This window comes from Pinus tabuliformis, chromosome X (assembly GCF_031772625.1).
Source record: "Pinus tabuliformis cultivar Carrire ecotype Pingquan chromosome X, CPIR1, whole genome shotgun sequence".
NCBI classification, from domain to species: domain Eukaryota; kingdom Viridiplantae; phylum Streptophyta; class Pinopsida; order Pinales; family Pinaceae; genus Pinus; species Pinus tabuliformis.
This window is the reverse complement of record NC_142308.1, coordinates 1,168,692,936-1,168,712,723: the sequence shown is the minus strand read 5'-3', so window position 1 is coordinate 1,168,712,723 and position 19,788 is coordinate 1,168,692,936.

Sequence of the window (19,788 nt, the reverse complement as noted above, 5' to 3'; positions counted from 1 at the left end):
AACAACAATGATGCGAGGAACTGCATACTCACTGTCGGCTTTAATTTCACACTAAGTGTCAGCAAAGGTTGTGAAAACACTGTCTTTATGAATTATGCAGTCACTACCACCAAGGGTTGCACAATCACTATCATCAAGGGTTGCATAGTTACTTCTACTATGGAATGTGTAGTCACTGTCTCTAAGCACTGCGTAGGAACTTCCTCCAAAGACTACGCAATTCCTATATTCCAGAGGTATACATTGACTGCTAGGCTTACTAGGAAGGGTGCGCTTATTATGCATCAAAAGCCAAGCATGTGTAAGAAAGTGACTTCAAGAATTAGAATCTCACAAGAAGACTTAAGGACTTAGAAAAAAATCAACCAATCATGAAGTGACCACGAATAACTTGATATGATAGATCATAAGATCGCAAGAGGGTCCACAATTCAGGATGTAGGAAAAACTTTGGAGGGTGTTTGTCGCAGTGACAACACAAGTTATAAAGCAAATGAAACCAATTCAAGGGTTGGTTGTGTATTTACATAGTGAACTTAAAACGTATGGTGTAGCATGAACAACAAAGGTTGAGTATATGACATAGTTAAAGCACACATTACATTCCATACCAAATAATACACACATTTCACAGCTATATTGTAATTTCAAAAGTCACAAACAAGGACTAGATTACTTATCCAGTAAGATGATTTTTTATTGGTAATTAGAGAAGAGGAGAAACATTCACCTCCCATTTGTAGGCTACCACATCACTATGCTCCATGAATTGCCACACGTGTGATAGGTTAAGGGTCCCAACACTTGAATTTCTAAGAAACTTACCAAATGAGTTAAGCTAATGAAAAAAATAGTTGCAAGTGGTTTATTAGTCAAGGAAAAGAATTGTGGTTTATCAATCGTAGCAAGCACATGTGGTTTATCATTCCTAATAAGAACCAATGAATTAATATATAGGTGGTTTATCAACTAGAGGAAAACACGGTGGTTTATTAGTCGTAGAAAGCATCACAATTTTTCGTCCCCTAGCAAGCACCTAGCTCGTGAATTCAACCTGGGCCCCTTTGCATACAATTTTTGTCACATTGTATAAAGATTGGGGGTGGAAAATGGGTAGTGATAGTCCAAATAATTAGATACTCTTGTCATTGTTCATTGTGCTACCCCCTATTTCATAAACAATCCCTCCAATACTAAACATTGAACCCCCTACTAAGCTCAGTTCATGTTTTTAAATCATTTTAGGAGTTACCAACCTAGGTGGTCGCTCTTCATATTTCCTTTCCGATCAAGTTGCCTCTTTCATGCCTTAGTGATTTAGATTGGATCATTATATTTTTTTCATCCATCTTGATGCATTGAGAGTGGAAAAAGTGAAGGAATTAGCTCATGAGATTGTTTTTACTAGCGGGACCCAATTTGGAAAAATGGGGTCTGAAAAATTTCAGGAGCCTTTTGAGGGATCAAAATTTCCCCTTTAGTTCAGCACCTTCTCATGCTACTCTAGACACATAGATATTTCCAACAACACAATAAGTGAATCATTCAGAGTCTGTATGCGAAATTTATGCCACTCAGTAGTTGACCTTCTTGTTTTCACCACCGTGTTTCGAGAGAATGTCATTTTATCTCCCATTATTAATGGAAAATGGGCTAGCCACGTGATTGTGATTTAAAATATTCTATAAGAGTCTATATTGTAACTCTGGTTAAGGGTTGAGGTAGTCAAACCTAATCACTAGCAGGTTATTGGGTTGTGTTGTAATTGGGTCAATAGGAGGAAGAGGCATCACATTCTTACAAGTGCATTTATTCCATAGTTGAGAAAAAATAACCAAGTGGGATATGAGGTAGAGCACACAGAGAGGATTTGTGCACTATAGCAGCCCACATGCCATAGGCCATACTTCTTTGTACCTGCAACCATATTTTCAGACATAGAAAGAAAGTAGAGCGACCTCACCTTCTAGTTGGTTTTCTCCCAAAAGGGTTTCCCAAAGCATATATTGTGTCTTATGTGCGTGTGAGATTTTATTTTTTCGTTCACCATTTTTTGCATAATTTTCATTCGCATGCATGCACTAATTACAGTAAAATCTACAGATCTAGAAATTTAAAAAAATTGTAATAGTGTAGAATTTCATATGTTTAATATATTATTATCGGATTTGTTGTGATGAACTGTCCTCTGGAATATCCACAACATTTTACAGATCAATGTGAAAGTAATCCAATTATGGCGGGCATAAAAAAATGCATTAACGACCACTTAACCGAACAATCCTTTTTCTAGCCACAAGATTGGCATTTAATTTTTAAGGTGGTGGGCATGGTGGTTCATGCCATAATTTCCCCTTCTCAACCTCTAGACTGTCTCTTCTCCACAGGTTATGAATAATTAAATGAATTACAATTTAATTATGATCACCATATAACTTCAATTAATTAAACATAATTAATCATGATTATAATTTAATCATGGTCACCACATAATTATGATTAATTAATCATAATCAATTATGATTAATTATGTTACTCGATTATTATGAATACAATTACTTCTAACTATAACATTAAAATTCAATTAATTATTTATTCATGTTTAAAATGTGATTAATATTTAAACAAAGACTTCACACAACTTGGTATCAAGATAGAAGTAAGGACAGGTTTCACAGTGATGGTATTCATTATATGAAGATGGATGTTCTTCCAACAATCTGATATTGCGTTGATATGCTTAGTTACAAAAAAAAATTATAAAGATCATATTAACATGGGGGTGTTACAATTGGGACAAGCATAGAGTGTAGTTTGTATGCCTTTGTGATAAGTTCATCTAAATGGATAGTTGGAAAGAATATACGATCACTCAAATGATGGCACAAATACAAAAATATTTAGTAAAGAAGGAGGTGGCCTTAGAAAAGCTCCAAGTAATTTTCCAAGAGCACTAGAAATTAATGTCACCTTCCATTGCTACTACCTGAGGAGAAACCATGACCAAGACCACTTTGGTAAGGTCACCTTCCATAGACATCTGTCAAGAGTATCTTGTGAATTTGAAAAACTTGGAAAGGGCATTGACTTGAAACTATTAAAGAAAATGAGTTATGATGGATAAAGGCCAAGCAATAGAAGATAAGGCACCTTGAGCCCCCATTGTAGTGACATCACGGGTCAAGCATGAAGGCTTGGGATTTGATGGAAATGATGTAAGACCCATGACCATGCAGATTGTTTTCATGAATGAAAAATACATGCCAAAGTTGGCCTGTTCGATAGGAGAAAGAGTAGCAATAAATGTGCTAAGACCAATTACCCTATAATATTTATAATAGTATAAAAAAATAATACTACATATATATGCAGCTACATAAATAAGTTAGAATATTCCTAAGACCTAGATGATAATTAATGATAAAGGAAAAGGGAATTAATATATAATACTAAGGACAACTAAAAGGGGGGGAGAACCATATATAGTCAAGAAAAAGGCTAAGGGGACTAGAGAGAACAACAAAAATGGAGAATAGAAGAAGAGAAAGGAGAAGAGAAGAAAGAAGGATATGAGGGAAAATGGTACATAAAGAATAATAAGAAAAAAACCAAGTCAAAATTCAAGGAGGGTAATAGAGAAACATGGAAAAGATAAAGGAGTAAGAGAGGGGGAGCAAAATAGGAAATATGAAAGGAGGAAGAGAGTGAGAGGAAAGGAATAAAAGAAAATGGGGGGGACTAGGGAAACGAAAAGAAATTGAAAGGGGAAGACAAGGGAAGGGGAAGATGGGGGAGACCACCAATCAAAAAGAGAGACAAAAGGAGAAAAGAAGAAAAGGAGGAGAAAAGGACAACCATGTAAATTATGAGTGGAGCAATGGGAGTAAAGAGAGCCAGTGGTTATTGACTTCAAATCCACCATCCCTATTGAGATTAAGGGGATGCTTCATTATTTCTAGTGCCTTTCTGTATTTTATTTTGTATTGATAGCCTTCTTCATCAAGGATCTTAGTGTTTTCAAAGAAAATATAGTCCAATTATATTAAGTTTAAAAATAATTGTTTTTGAGAAATTACAAAAATATGTTAAAAACATAGTTTTATAGGTAAATGTGTTTTTTTTAATATTGTTTTTCTAGTAATGAAAATCAATTTTCCGTTAAAACTATAAATTGTATTTATATTACATAAATTAATCAATCAATTTTCCATTAAAACTATAAATCGTATTTATATTACATAAATTAATCATTTTATTCTTTTTGTGGATCAATTGAGATTTTATTATTTATAAAATAAAGTATATATTTCATTAATTTAATTATAAAATTTATTAAAATATAAAAATTCTTTTTTTTTAATTTAAACTTATAATTAAATAAGATAAAACAAATACATTTCACTACATACACTTAACTATATATATAATATTATTCGTAAAACCATAGATATCTTAATCACACTTTTTAGCCGACTAAAAAAGTATCACGAAAAATTGAAACCAACCACAACCCATCAAATCATAATATTACGACCCTGGCGTTTGATCCTGATCCACAAGTCCGCTGGCATTGAAATGCTTCGATCATCGAGTAAAACAATGAGCGAACCGTTGATTCAAACAATGCGGCTGCCTGAGTAAGAATAGAGAAAATTGAAATCACCAGATACCCTCAAAATTACGAAAATTTTGGCGAGGTGAAGGCCCTGCTTCAGCGATTGAATTGTCTTGCATGTTTGTCATCGTGCTCCATTTTCCACTCGTCGAAGGAAATTAGGAGGCGTGCAATCTTGTAGAAGCGAGTGAAACGTTGATTGAAATCATGTGTCAACCGTTGATTCAAACAATGTGATTGCCTGCGTAAGCGCAAGGAGCAGTGTATTTTTATTTTTATTTATTTATTTTTTCTTTTTGTTTGATAATTATGTAGTTTGAATTTGAATTCAGCCGTTGATTCAAACAATGTGATTGCCTGATTATTTTTATTGTTTTTATTTTTTCGTTTTGTTTCATAGTTATGAAGTTTGAATTTGAATTCTTTTAGTTTGAATTTTAATTTAAAATAAATAAATAATATGTTTTAAAAGTAGCATAATTATATTTATCAGTGTGGTTAATATAAATTAATATAAAGCATATATATAATCACATTTTCCAATGTGGTTCCAATCTGGTTGATATAGGTAGATGAGTTACATCAATCACATTAATAATTATTATGTGTATTTTTCTAAAAGCGAGCGATAATTATTATGTGTATTTTTTTTAAATACCAACTATTTATTATGTGTATTTTTTGATGATGATGATGATGATTAATGTCCACTGAGACCAAAGTTTGGTCTATCGGACCTAAAGAAACGAATTATTTAGTTTGATTTAAGATTTTATTCCTATGCTCAGAAAGCTTGGAGAGAAGCCTCCCGAGCTCACTCTCGATGTTCATATTCTCACAGAGATGGAAGAATCTTTCCATCCATGGTGTTTTAGGAACTTCCCAACGACCGGTTTCACTATGGAGCTCATCAAAATTCGTTCTAATCTTGGCTATATTAATTTTCTTCTTTGAGCTAGTTAAAATAGAGAGATACTTTTGATCTTCTAGGGTGGGGTTGATGACCTCCTTATAATATCTTAGTTTTCTTTTAGCTACTAAATCTTTCTCACATCACTTTTTTTCTTTGAACTTAGAAGTAACGATATTTTAAATGTTATTAATGTTTTGCAATGCAACATTCTCGTCGATCTCCAAATGGTTTAACCAGGCCCTGGTGTCTTTATACCAACCTTGTTTGAGCCTTAGGTGGTTTTGGCTAGAATTTAAAGCTAGCTTAGGAAGTCTATGTTCTCCTATGTTATTGAGTTTGTGCTTGTACAACAGAAGCCTAGTCATAGCTAGGCTCTCGATAGGGGAAAGACCCACTTCTATAAGGAGAATAAGCTAGGGTGTGTTTCTTTCAATTTTGAGATTATACGTTATAAAACGCTTCTAGATTTGCTCAATCTTTCTCTAGAATTCTCTAGAGATGCTATAACCCCAAACCTCACATCCATATAAGATAACCACAGTGACTAAAGTTTCAAAGTGGAACTTCTTTCTATCCCACCTTACGAGGTTTGTCATTTTACAATTATTTTCAAGGCCAAAATAAGCTTTCGATCCTCCATTAATCCTTTTCTCAATGTTATAGTTCCAGTTGAGCTTGTGATGAATATCAATTCCTAGGTACTTGTAGGAAGACACTTCCTCCAAGTTACTACTGTCATACATAAAATTAGCGTAAGTGTCCTTCTTGGATTTGATAATCATAACTTTTGTTTTGTCAGTGTTAACAATCATACCCATGGTAGAGCAGAAATCCTTAATAAGTAAAAGTTGCTTATCAAAATCAGATGGGCAACTTGCGAGAAGAACAATATCATTAGCGTAGAGAAGAAGGATGATGACTATCCCAGCTAAGATTGTGCCACCACATCCTGCTTCCTCTAAACAACCTTCTAGCTTATCGATGTAAATGCCAAATAGGGTAGGGGAGAGGGGGCAACCTTTTTTAACTCCGATATTACACTTAATATGTTTCGACCACCCCTCATTTCACTTTAACTTGGCAATTACATTCTCGTATAACCTTATAGCGACAACTCTCAACTCAAAAGGAACCTTTAGCTCTTCTAATCTGTTCCAAAGGTGGCTTCTAGGAACCATATCAAAAGCCTTTCTAAAGTCCACAAAGCAACAAAAGAGGTTGGATTTATCATTGTGACATTCCTAAACAACGATCCTAAGCGTAATGAAGTGGTCTATTGTTGAGTGCTGCTTTCTAAAACCCGCTTGGCTTTTAGCCTGCTTACCTTCACTTTCAAGCCATATGTTGAACCTCCTTTCCAAAATAATACCATGTAACTTGGCTAGGAGAGGGCTCATCATAATTGTCTGATAATTAGAGGGGTTATTTGTATCGCCCCTTTTAAAAATAGGGATAATGAGGCTTTGAGTCCATGGTTTAGGGAACCCTTGCTTGATCGCTTGATTGAAAAGCTTGTGAATGTGGGGGATGAGGAAGGGACCTCCAATTTTTAAGATTTCGCCTCGTAACTTTCAATGTCCTTAGCTTTCCCATTAGCCAAGCGATTAACCCCAAAATCAATGTCTTCTAATGAGAAAACTTCTTTCATTGTGAGCAGAGTTTCAAAGTTATCCATGACATTTAGAGATTCATAAAACTTATTAAAATAGGAATTAAAGACCAACAATATTAATAATAACAACCATATTCTTATATATTTATGGTTATTATATTAATATTATAATAATAATAATAATATATAATTATTATATTAATATAATAATATAATAATAATAATTATTATTAACTCATAATAATATTAGTAATATTAATTAACAATAATAATTTTAATAACAATAATTATTTAATAATAACAATAATTTGTTTTTCCTATTTATGAGGTAAATCATTGCAAATGTATAATAAAAAAAAATAATAATTTGTTATTTATTTTTTATAAAATGTAAATAAATAATTACTTATTTTATTAAAAAACGTTAAATTTTAATATTGTTTTTAGAAAAAATATAAATATTTTTATTTTATTTTATTTTATAAGTTATAATAAAGAAATAATTTACTAATAAAAATAAATAAAGAATAGTTAAAAGGTTAATTATTGTTAAACAATAATAGTATTTTTCTAATGAAATATTATTAAATAATAATAATATGAATATTAATTAATTAAATAAAAAAATTAATTCGTATTTCCATAATAATAATTAATAATTAATAATAATAATAATTAATTCTTTGTCACAATGTGACATTGGACCATGGTTGACCGTGGTTGGCCATGGTTGATTTTCATATTGAGACAATATTTGCCACAAAGCGACATTTGAGCATGGTTGACCATGGTTGATTATGATTCACTATGTTTGACCCAAAGGAATAACAAACCATTGGGATTAATACAAAAATCCAAGATTGACCATGGTTGACCATGTTTGATTCTATAAAACATGCTTGACCATGATCAAGCATGGGTGACCATGGTTGACAATGATTGTCCATGATTTTTATATGGAGACATTTGTTTTCACAATGCGACATCCCACTCATGACTCTTTCTGTAATCACACAGTTATTTAGTATGAACTTGCGTGATCCATGCATTTGTACAGGAAAATTATGCGAGGTTCCTCACGGTTGACCTAAGCTAACCGTGTGGTCCCCCGAAAAAATTGATATTTTTTTCCTTCTGAGTCGTGATTTTTTCCTTTCTACAACTGAGCCTCCTGTGTGTCAATTATGTTATGATACCATGTGAAAATTCAATTAAAATGCAGCAAATGGAATTAATTCTCCTAATTTATTAACAATTTATTATTTTTCTGATTAACACTGAATTAATCACCCTGCAATTTCATCATGACAAAAAATAAAATACTTGGGAAGCAAAATCTGAACTGAGAAATGCTAGCACACACTCATAAAAATGACACCATTGTTTTTGGAAAGAGTCCCCACAGAAACCCAACTTGGGAAAATTGGTGCAACAACTGAGGGTTCATTTTATTGTGCAACAGTGAAAATATGAGTACAATCTTTGGAAGCCTAGATAGTTATCCAAACAACAAGATCTAACAGAAAATATTTGGAGAGAAGGTTCTCTCCCTCCACCAACAAACCCTAGCCTTTGTCTCCCTCTAAAACTTGGTCACCCAACCTTTGTGTAGGTCTTCATGGCTTATGATTGATCCACGCCGTTGTCCTAGGAAAACCTGCATGATCCTCACAATTGTACTAGGAAAACTCATGCAACCATAATTGTGATTTGTCATAGAATTCCTTGTAACTCTTGTGGCTATCTTAGCCTAGATTCAATGTGGGATACTTTAGTCACTTTCTTTTGCCTCTCTGGAACTGGAAGTCCTCCTTCAAATCACTCTCTCTACTCCTATGAGAATTCCTACTCAATCTTTGACTCGATCTCTCGAACTGTCTAGGTCACTGAGTGTTTGCAAAATCTATTCTCCATCTACCCATTGACTCCTTCTTATAATATCCAGTTAGGACTCCAATGACCAAGATTAAATCTTAATCAATGGTTGAGATTATCTCTAAGTTGATCTGTGTGAGTCGCTAGAGAATTCACACCTTTCTCAATTAATTACTATTAATTAACCATTTTTCCTAAGTTAGACTTAGGAAAAATTGAATTCTAGTTAATTAATTTAATTGAGACATTTCTAGGTGGAAGTTCCATAAATGATTTCTAGGTTTTGGAGAATTCACGTGTTTTAGCCTCTCCAAAAATTTTCGAGACTAGAACACCATCTGATTCAACAAAAAATAACACTGTGAGCTTGAGCGAATATTAGTTTTTTAGAAAAGAACTAGTTGTCCGTACAAAGATTGACCTGCTTGGAGAGGGAGGGCGCATGTCAAGCACATGTACTACCCTATAGATTAGCCTTGATGACGATGCAATGACTCTAGGGGATATGAAGTCTCCATCCATATCATGATGGGGAAGTATTTCAATCCAGGAGGGTCCTTACATTGTCTATTTATTTTAAACCATTAGTTTCTTGTCTTTGATCACATATGATTTACCTTTTCAATTAGGTTGTAGGTTGATTATCATCTGGTCAGATCCGTAGGTTGAAAGTCTCAGAGTGCCAAGGCATGACACTAAGAGATCCAATTTGGTGACAAATTTTGATTTTCAATTTTTTTTTTTTAACTTTTTTCTAAATTATTGTAGCCAAATAGTTTAGGATTGTTGAAGCTATGCAAACTCATCATCAAGATGACCATGTTGTTACATATCTTGATTGTGACTTAACTCATCAAACTATGGAAGGACTCTTCAAAAAAAGCTAGCTCAAGTTCGGCATTGAATACATAAAAAATCAAAAGAGTTATCAAGGTGTGGAAGGACTCTTCAAAAAAAGCTAGCTCAAGTTCGGCATTGAATACACAAAAAATCAAAAGAGTTATCAAGGTGAATAACATGGAAAGCACACTTGATGGATTTGAGGAATATCGAGAAGAAATTAGGTACAAGAGACTAGTTATACATGGAGTGCAAGCTAACACAAACACAAATTTATCCTTCTTGCAAATATTGGAGCAATCGATGGCTCATATTGATGAACGCCCAACAACCATCCAAATCTATGGTATGCGGGACCCCAAGCTTATTGAAGTTGAACGTGGGGGGCGGGGGGCATGGAACCCCCCTCCCCCACATTTTCAAAGCCACTACAATGGTGTCCGCTGAGCTACCATTTTTTATTTTTTTCATTTCTGGGCCTTCATGCCCTCCACCTCTTTTCAAACATGGTCATTTATTTATATTTTTCCAAAATGGGTCAAAAGGTTGGAAGCACATGTATTGTAAAGTTTTGAAAAAAAATCTAGTATTATATATATATATATATTAAAATTTTGTAATTAAAAGAAATAATTATTATTTTCCAAAAAAGAAATGAAAATCGGTAACTATGTCGGTCTTCCGACATGGATTCCTATGGCACAGTACGTTGCCACTATGGAAAATTTGTCGAAAGAAAAAATCAACATCGGTACATCGACTTGAACTTCATTTGGTCATCCGATGATACTGCACAACTCTTGAGATGTTTTTGTTGGTATTCCAACAACAGTTACACCAACATATAATGTGGATACTATGGAAATATTGTTAGACGAAAACAACTCACGTTGGTAGACTAACCCAAATTTCCCTCCGCCATCCAACAAAGATGTGTAGATTTTTGTGAGGAGTTGTCTATAATGCGACTTTTTGAAGATTTCGGTGACGGAATCCGGCGGAAGAATTGAGGTCAAATCTTGATTTCTTGCAGTTAAAATGGTTTTTTAACTGCATATTTGGATTCAGCACCCTGAAAAACCCCTGTGACGCTTTCATTGTGCAGAAACTAGCTATCAAACTTGCGATTCCAATAATTCCTGCCAGATTTCGACCGGAAAAATCCGCCGGAAAGGCCTTCAAAAAGTCGCGTTATAGACAACTGCTTTTTGTGATGACGGCCTTCGGCTAGATGTTGCTAGACTGACGCAATATTTTTTGAATTTACAATGATTATGGAAAGGGCTTTCGATGAAGACGTGTGGCTTTGATGACCAAGGTTCTGACGATGGTTTGCGTCGAAATTCTGATGCAAACTTGGGATGTCCAAATTTTGACCATACTGCAATTGGCATTTACTGGAATCTAGGTTTGTTGTAACTTGTGATGATAGGGGGTCAAAATAATGACCAAAGGTCGTTGAAAATTGAGTGAATTTGTAGTTGTGTACAACAATTGTTTCCAGGTATTGGCTGAGCACATTGTTCATCGAGCACATAAACATAGCTAGTGCATCAATAAGTATGAATGGCACCATCATGAACTCGCAGTACCCATAACCTATTCTAAATGCCATCTTATGAATGTCTTCATCTGTGATCCTAACTTGGTGATAGCCCGACCTTAAGTCAATTTTTTAAAATATGGTAGCTCGTCTTAACTAGTCAAACAAATCACCAATCCTTGGTAGTGGATATTTATTCTTTATTCTTGCTTTGTTTAGTTGTTGGTAATCAATTCAGAACCATATTGTGTCATCCTTTTTCTTCACAAATAGAACCGATGATGCCCATGGTGACACACTAGGCCTAATATACCCTTTATCCAACAACTCCTTTAGTTGTAGTTTCAATTTCATCAATTCAGATGTGTTTATGCATTAACGTGTCTTAGATACTAGCACTCAACTAGGAATTAGCTCAATAGAGAAATCAATGTGTCTCTTATGTTGTAACCTTTATATTTCATCTAGAAATACATTGTTGTATTGTTGTAAGATGGGGTAGTTCTAAAATTTGGCTTTGTTGTCTTATGCTACATTGTTCACCTAAATCATGAATAAATTACACCTTTTTTTACTGCACTTCTTTTCTTGTAATGTTGAAATCTATCTAACTAAAATGGGATTCTTCTTTCCTTGCAATGTTCTTCCCTCACCTTTATCATCTAGGAATTCCATGATTTATTGTAGCAATCCACCTTAGTTCTATAGTTTACCATCTAGTCCATTCCAATTAATACATCATATGAACCCAATGGAAGGATGTTAACCTTCATTATTTTATCCATGTCATCTCATTCTTGGTGGCATGATTCTAACAATTCTATTACTTTCTTTCTGGATCTTGTGGCTAACTGAACCATCTACGACTTGGTATGCTCCTTATTTTACATGGTGCAATATTTTGTTAATTTAGGGCTAATATAACTAAGGTTAGATCATGGATAAATTAGAACTAAAATAGATTGATTAACGATATTACCTTCCATCTCGATGACTGAGGCCTGGTGATCTTCTTATCAATTGTCCAATGCAATGTAAATCTAAGGCATACTCTGAGCTATGTCATTCCTTGTCACTACCTCTTCCATGTTGTATAACACTTTTCCATTCTTCTTTTGTGGTTGAGGGAAATCCATTCACATGTGATTTCCTCTACAATTCCAACATTGAATTTTCTTGTACCCCTAAACTTCTCCTCTTGATGGCTTGGAGGGTTTCTCTTTGTTATCAAGATGTGTCCAATGGAATTCACCCTTGGCATGAGTGGTGAATTTTCCCCCTTTTTCCATCTACTTATGGACAAATGGTTTTAATCCTTTCCCCTTGAAGTTACTCTGCTATTTCCTTTTCAAGTGCATCTAGTTCTCATCCTTGCGTTTGGATTGTTCATATCAGTAACCAATTTTCTAGATAGTATCTTCCAATGTCTTACTTTCATCAAACTCGATCTGGTCTCTGAATGAATAAGGCATCCCATTGGGGTATCTTTGGCATTTTACTTTCTCGTCTTTGATATTGTGATATCTGTTGACTTTGAGTTTATATTGTAAATTTGTATATATTCATTGTGTTTAATTGTTTTGATTTGAAGGACTTATTCTTATAGGAAAAATCTCTAGATTATATTCTCGAAGGAAAAACTTTCAAAATTTCCTTGAGGGTTTTATTTTACCTGCAACTGTTCAAGGAACAAATTCGTAATTAGGATTTGGAAGTAAAACAAGAAATCAAAACTGAATAAAGAAGAATAAACAAAAGGTCGAGTGTTAAATATTACTTGAAGGAGTAAACATTTTCAAGATAACGTGCCTTATCTCTACAATTAAACCACAATTTTGGGATTAAAAACAAAATGCAGTAGAGAGACTGAGAATTATGCCTATGATAAAACCCATTATATATATATATATATATATATATATATATATATATATATATGTATTCCTAAACTGGAGATAAGCTACATGAAATGAAATGAAGAAACACATATATTCATGTAGGATTAAAACCCTAAGGAAAATTCAGTAGGGTTTTATATAAGAAATACTACAAACAAAAGATTGTACGGCCATTATAAAGTATTTATAATAATGGTTGCGGTAAAAATAGTGCTCAAACCATTTTATACCCATATAATAAATTTGGAAAGTTAGGGTTTTCATTTATGGAGACCCAAGTACAAGGTTAATTAAACAATTCACACGCACACACATACACACACACACATATGTATATACACACCAAGGGAAAAATAATTCTTATTTAGCTCACCTGTAAGGATAAAAAGACATATGAGCACTTTAACCTTGCCTGACAAACTTCATTTAGTATAAAATTAAAAACCTTGTTTAAGAGACAGCCATAAGAACCCTTAAATTTCCTCCATTGAATTTTTTAGGGGTGAAACCCTCAAGAAATTAAAAATACAAAAGAAATATACTGAATAATCAAGAGAAAGTTAAAAGTTAACCTGAAACAAGGAGCCAAGGATAAATTACTCTTCACAAAAGGAGTAGTCAAGCAAGGGAATTACATATCATAAATTTATAATTATAAGTGGAAGAACCCTTGAGAAGATTTGGACACTTTGGAACAAAAAAAAATGTCTATACGAGCCTACAAAAACCAAGAAGGAGGGTTTAAAACTATTAATCATAAATTCACTAAACAACGCAAAGGATAATTGTAACATACTGGGAAATAAAATCTTACTTGTAACATGTTGAATCAACAAAGAAATGCATTTTCACCCAAAAGAACTTAATAAGGTTTGAAGGAAAGGGCATGGTTTCCATTATCCATTGTTTGCAACGAGCAGCAAGGACAAAATGGGTCGCAGAGCAGAGTAATTGAGCCGAGAGGCTCATTCTATAGCCCAATATGATGTGTAACGATGTCTATCCATCATCAGAGTTGAAATTTTGTTCATGTTTGCCCAAATAAAAATTTTAAAAAATCTATAAAAAATTAACTATTCAAAACATTTAAATAATATCGACTCATAAAAAAATGGATCTCTCTCAACTTATATTAGATGCGTATTTAAATGCGTATTTAAAATACACCTATACTAATTATATACTAATTACATTACCAAATAAATGTTAAAACATAATCATTCAACCCAAACAAAAAAACCTAATCACGTACGTCGTTGATCAGATAAACTAACATCACAATCGTCGAAATTAAGGTTCACAAATTCCAAGTTACATCATGTGAAGGGAAGGTGAAATCATCGTCGTGGTTCAACAAAAGAATGCCATGATTACAAGAGACCTCGTTCCAAGTTTATTGACTGCCATGTCAAATACAATGTGAGTTTATATATCTTTATATGAATACATTATACAAGTTTGAAAAAAAATGTGAAAGTTGAGCTCTATAAACGCCTTCGTTAGGTCAATCATAGCATATGACCTGAACAAAACAATTTGGGTAACTATCCTATAAGTCTTATGGTGTAATGGAAATATATACATATAATGCATAAAGTTTGTTAGGCCCCACTTTGAATCATCATTGCAACATTTCACCACGTTAACTTAGGAATTCAAGATATATATAACATATGACGTGGAAAAGGACAAATCATATACTTACTATATAAGGGACAATATGTATATACTATGGAGACGTAGGATGAAAAGGGGTAAACCTTGTTTTATATATATAAATAGAATATGTTATCACCACAATGGTTTTGGTATGGATATGTATATATTACTTAATAAATTAATATGAGAATATTTTTGGAATACAAATATTTTGTATATATCAATGAGTTGTTATAGTAATGCTAATAAAGATTGAGGAAATATTTAAGCACATTTGAATATAATAGCATTCATACTAAAGATTTATTAATTGTAGATATAGTAAAGATTTATTTATGGTAAATAAAGAAAACTTTATAATGAGTTTAACTAATCAGGAAAAAACATAGTAGGTTCGTCTTCTTTACTTAGAGAAGGTATTAAGAGTAATATAAGCAAATGTAAAAAAGAAATGAATTATCTTGAAAGAATTCTGGTTCAAAAGTGGGAATTTCATCAAAAGTAAATATTAGAAAAAATAGTAAACAATGACGAGAAGAAGTATGGCTAATTGCTAAAGTATAAAATAATAAAAAATAGAGATTGTATAAAAAAAAATAAACAAAAGTAAAAACAAAAAATAGATGTGTTTAATGAGGTACATTTTAGATATACAGTACATACCTTAATAGTTATAAGAACTTATTTATATAGTAATCTGGTGTAAGCTTACCCAACTTGAGTTCATGAAATTATTTCACTTTGGCATCATAATACCTTGTGGGCATATATTTCTCTTAAAACTATTTTTCAAATTCACCCCATGACAACTCACTTTTTCGAATGGCTTTGACGTTGCATAAGTCTTCCCACCATATATTTCTTTTTCCTTTTAAGTTGAATATTACGACCCTGACCTTCATATTTTCAGAGTAGTCATCTACTCTAAAATACTTCTTCGTCCCTAGTAACCGGGCTTCTATCTCATCATCCTTCGTATTCTCTGTCAAAGGTTGGAGGATTTTATTTCTTAAAATCCTCTTGTATTTAGATTTTCACACTCCTTCCATGTTAGTAATGTCTTCAATTTGTCGTTTTTTTATGATTGATCAAGGTTGTATGCTCTTCTCTTCAAGGTGTTTCGTGGAGTATCTCTTCTCATAGTATATTTGTTCTCTTGTATATTCCTTTCTTATTTATTGTCTTCCACTTTATTAGCTCCAAATCCATGCCTCTATTTTAGTGGGGTTTTTCCTAGATTTGTGTTTTTTCAGGTAACTGGCACTAGGTTCATATTGTTTTTTACTTTATAAGTCTTACAGGCTCTATAAAATTATCGCATTGACTTCTACTTGTTTCTCCTAAGCCTTGAAAATTATTTCGTTATCTCTGTTGCAACTTCTTGTTTTAACCTTCAGTTTTTTAAGGGTGTCCATCTAGTCAAGAGAGTTTTCTTCCACCATCTTCCCCATGTATTCCTCCTCTTGATCATATAGAGCTCTGTTCGTACTATATTAAAAATGGAGTTTCAGAAAGAATGAACAAGACATTGATGGAAAGGGCAAGAAGCATGCTCAGTGGTGCTAGGTTAGGACAAGAATTCTGGGCAAAGGCGGTGGATATTGCATGTTACTTGGTCCACAGGTCACCTTCATCAACGTTGGAGGATAAGACTCCATAGGAGGTATGGATTGGTAAGAAACCCTCTCTTTCACATCTGAGGGTATTTGGATGTGATGCATATGTACATGTTCCAAAGGAGAAAAGAATAAAGTTAGCTAGTAAATCTGAAAAGTGCGTCTTTATTGGGTATAAGGATGGTTTAAATAGTTATAAGCTTTGGAACCCATAAAAAAGAAGGTTGTGTACAACTGAGATGTGGTGTTCACAGAGGTGAAATATGTTATTAAACATGAAGTCCAACCAAAGGAACCTAAGAAGATAGAGTTTAAGCTAAAGGAGGAAGAATCAGACTCTACAGCAGAGGAGGAATCAGAAGATGAAGAGCCACAAACTCTGACTGTGAGAAGATCAGTTCGAGAAAGAAGGCAGTCAGAAAGGTATAGTCCATCTACTTTCTGTTCAAATTTTTCTTTATCCATTACTGATGATGATCCCAGAACTGTGAAGGAAGCATTGGATTCAGAGGATGGAAAACTTTGGAAAGAGGCCATGGTTGATGAAATGGCATCTTTGCACAAAAATGAGACTTGGGATCTGGTGGAGTTGCCATCTGGAAGGAAACCATTGGCAGCAAATGGGTGTTCAAAAAGAAGACAAATGCAGAAGGAAAAGTGGAGAAATACAAAGCTCGGTTGGTAGCAAAAGGTTATTCCCAGGTGTCGGGAATTGATTTTGGTGATATTTTTCTCCTGTTGCCAAGGTAACTTCTATTAGATTACTTTTATCTGTTGCTGCTGCTTTTGATTTTGAGGTAGAACAGATGGATGTGAAGACAACATTTCTTCACGGGGATCTGGAAGAGGAGATCTACATGAAGCAACCTAAAGTCTTTGCGGTGAAGGGTAAGAAAGAACTAGTATGTAAGTTAAAGAAGTCTCTATATGGGTTAAAACAATCACCAAGGATGTGGTATCAGAAATTTGATACATTTATATGAGGACTTGGCTTCACCAGAAGCAAAGTAGATCACTGTGTGTATTTTAAATTAATTGGTGACCATGTTATTTATCTAGTCTTGTATGTGGATGATATGTTGTTGGTTGGAAATGACAAAGAAGTTATCCAGGATTTGAAGACCCAATTGTCCTCCAAATTTGACATGAAAGATCTTGGTGCTGTAAACTATATTTTGGGCATTGAAATTAAAAGAGATCAGAAAAGAGGAAGCTCTGGTTAAACCAGAGGAAGTATGTCGAGACAATATTACAGAGGTTTAATATGCAGGATAGTAAACCGGTGAAGGTTCCTATTCCTGTAGGTGTGAGGTTATTTGTTGAACAGTGTCCCAAGACACAAGAAGAGGAAGAGGACATGTCTCATGTTCCATATGCAAGCGCAGTCAGTAGCCTAATGTATGCAATGGTCTGTATTAGACTAGACATTACACATGCAGTGGGAGTATTGAGCAGGCTTATGTCAAAACCAGGGAACGAGCATTGAACAATAGTGAAGCGGATTTCAGGTATTTGTGTGGCACTAGTGATTATGGTTTGTGCTACCAAGGAAGACGAGGATTGGATAGAGTGTTGGATATTCATGGCTTTGTTGATGCAGACTTGGTTGGAGATTTGGATCAGAGAAGATCTACAAGTGGGTATCTGTTTAACCTATTTGTAGGTGCAGTCATTTGGATGAGTAAGAAACAATCTATAGTGGCACTGTCAACTACAAAGGCAGAATACATGGCAGCCACTCATGCAAGTAAGGAAGCAGTTTGGTTGCAGAGATTGTGTTCAAGTATGGGGTTAGTATAGGAAGCTATAAGGATAGACTGTGATAGCCAAAGTGCAATTTTCTTGGCAAAGAACCCCACATATCATTGAAAGACAAAGCACATTGATGTTCAGTATCACTTTGTGAGGGATATGATGGAAGAAAAAAGGTGTTGCTAGTAAAGGTGGACACTTTGAAGAATACTGCAAATGCATTAACAAAATCTGTGAGCTCTAAGAAGTTCTCTTGGTGTAGAGAGACAATGGGCATTTCATGGCTAGAAAAATGACTAAGCTCTCTTGTGGCCCCCTGTGGAAAGAAACCAAGTGGGAGAATGTTGGGTTGTGCTATATTCTTTCCACATAGTTAACAGGGGGTTTGAGGGGCAACTGTAACCCCACTTTATGGGGTCCGGGGCAGCGCCCCAGAAAATTTTGGTTTTGGACCCTATGCTAGGTTGGGCGGACCCACCTATGGTTTTGTGCATGATTTTCACACATGTTTTTTTGAAGCGATGGTTTTCGGTCCATGGTATTGGATGATTTGGCATGTATAAATATATATTATAACATTGAAAGGAAAATAATGAAAGATCAAGCTGGTAGTCCCGATTTTGGGATCTAGGGGAAAATCTCTATGTATATGTGTTTTATGTGTTCTACTCTCACATTATTTATTTTCTGTGTTTTAGAATTCATATGTAGGAAATTTCTGTATGGAGTTAAAACCTACAGGTTATAGGTAACCATGGTTGACCATGATTGATATTACAAACCCAAGGTAATAATAAACCCAAGGGATTAATACTAAAACCCCAAGGGATTATGAACCCAAGAGAATAATATTAAACCCAATGGACTAATACTATAAACCCAAAATTGGTAAACTCTAACATAAATATTATAAACACTAAAATAAACATGGTTTATTTTCATGGTTAGACAATCCTTGTCGCAATGCAACATTCAACCATGGTTGACCATGGTTGTCTATGATTGAAAATAGCTCACCATGATTGATATTATAAACCTAAGGGAATAATAACCCAAGTGATGATATTATAAACCCAAAGGAATAATAAACCTAGGGTATTAACACTAAAACCCTAAGGGATTATGAACCCAAGGGAATAATATTCAACCCAAGGGACTAATATTATAAACCCAACGTATATAAACCCTCAGATAAATATTGTAAACACTAAAATAAACATGATTGACCATCATTGATTGTCATATTGAGACAATCCTTATCACAATTCCATGTTGGACCATGGTTGGCCATGGTTGACATCATAATAAACCATGGTTGACTGGGGAATAATAAACCCAAGTGATTGATATTATAAACACAAAGGAACAATAAACCCAAGGGATTAATAATAAAAACCCAAGGGGTTATGAACCTATGGAAATAATATTAAACCCAAGGTATATAAACCCTAAGTGGAGATAATTG